This window comes from Apium graveolens, chromosome 11 (genome assembly GCF_009905375.1).
Source record: "Apium graveolens cultivar Ventura chromosome 11, ASM990537v1, whole genome shotgun sequence".
NCBI classification, from domain to species: Eukaryota; Viridiplantae; Streptophyta; class Magnoliopsida; order Apiales; family Apiaceae; genus Apium; species Apium graveolens.
In genome coordinates this window covers 140157603-140159484 of record NC_133657.1, presented here as the reverse complement: position 1 = coordinate 140159484, position 1882 = coordinate 140157603, and the positions used below count along the sequence as shown (strand labels likewise).

The 1882-nt window shown below is 41.9% G+C and overlaps 1 non-coding gene across 1 annotated transcript; it reads left to right on the top strand.

Annotated features, from left to right (window-relative positions):
* Positions 1–1570: 1570 nt before the first annotated feature.
* LOC141698770 (small nucleolar RNA R71) lies at positions 1571–1677 on the top strand. The gene has a single exon (XR_012565273.1). It is a non-coding gene; the product is annotated as a small nucleolar RNA R71 (small nucleolar RNA).
* Positions 1678–1882: the final 205 nt, after the last annotated feature.

Below are 1882 nucleotides of genomic sequence, written 5' to 3'. Positions count from 1 at the left end.
TAGGGAATTTTATCGTATTGAATACATTGAATGTCACATCTTGATCTTGCACCCTCATAGTGAGTTCACCTTTTTGCACATCTATCAAGGTACGGCCTGTGGCCAAGAAAGGTCTTCCCAAGATTATGGGAATCTTCTTATCTTCCTCGAAATCCAGAATGACAAAATCTGTAGGAAAGATGAGCTTGTCTACCTTTTCTAGCACGTCCTCCATAATGCCTCGTGGGTATGTAATAGAACGATCAGCCAATTGTAGAGACATGTAGGTGGGCTTCGGATCAGGCAAATTCAACTTTTTGAAGATAGACAACGGCATCAGATTGATGCTTGCTAACAAATCGCAAAGGCACTTGTCAAATAATAACTTGCCAATGGTGCAAGGAATGGTGAAGCTACCTGGATCCTTAAGCTTTGGAGGTAACTTTTGTTGCAGAACGGCACTGCACTCTTTCGTCAGAGCAACGGTATCAAGATCATCCAGTTTCACCTTCCTCGAAAGAATACCTTTCATGAATTTCGCATAACTAGGCATTTGTTCAAGAGCCTCAGCGAAAGGTATATTAATGTGAAGTTTCTTGAACACCTCCAGAAACTTACCAAATTGCTTGTCCAGCTTTTGTTTTTGCAATCGCTTAGGAAAAGGTGGTGGACGATAGAGCTATTTCTCCCCTGTATTACCCTCAGGCAGAGTGTGTTCAACAATAATCTTCCTTGGTTCCCCCTCTTTCTCCTTTTGCTTTCCTTCTTCATCTACAACTTCAACTTCTACATCTTTTACTTTTTCAGCATTAGCAACTTTTCCAGACCTTAAGGTGACATCTTTGACTAGCTCTTTAGCTTCCTTCCTGCCTAGCACTTCAGTATCGTTGGGAAGTGTACCAGGTTGATGATTGAGCAAGGCATTGGTAATTTGTCCAATTTGATTTTCCAAGGTCTTGATAGAAACAACCTGACTTTTGCACAACATCTTTAACTCCTCGAAATCAGCACTAGAAGGTGGAGCAACACCTCCTTGTTGAGAATATGTTTGCCTTTGAGCAAATAGCTGAGGTTGCTGGAATCTAGGTGAATTAAACTATTTATTTACAGCTTGCTTATATGGTTGCTGAACAGCATTCTGATTATTGCTCCAGCTGAAATTGGAATGATTTCTGTTATTAGGATGATAAGTAGTGGGCACAGGCTGCTGCGATTTTTGAAAATTGTTCACATACTGAATAGATTCATTAACAAGAGAACACTGATCTGTAGCATGAGAGCCTGCACAAAGCTCACAGACACTAGCTATTTGATTTATGCTATAGTTGGTTAAAGAATCGACCTTCATAGACAGCGCCTGGAGCGGGGCTGCAATAGCTGTAGCTGCATCGACTTCCAGAATATCTGCTACTTTTTCACGCATCATCCTTTGAGTTAGGTTTTGATACTCGTTTGCAGCCATATTTCAATGAGATTATAGGCCTCAATATAGCTTTTGGCCCACAAGGCACCTCCAGAAGCTGCATCGAGCATGGGTCAAGATTGGACCCCCAAAGCATTGTAGAAACCAGTGATCACCATCCAATCAGGCATACCATGATGTGGACACTTTCTCAACATCTCCTTGTAGCGCTCCCAAGCTTCGCACATAGATTCTCCTGGTTGCTGCGCAAACTGAGTAAGAGCACTCCTCATAGCTGCAGTTTTGTCCATTGGATAGAACTTCACCATAAACTTTTGCGCAAGATCTTCCCAAGTAGTGATGGACCCAGCTGGTAATGAATGTAACCAGTCCTTAGCTTTATCCCTCGAAGAGAATGAGAAAAGCCTCAGCTTGATAGCCTCATCAGTGACACCATTATATTTGAAAGTACTACAGATCTTGACAAAATTCCTGATATGC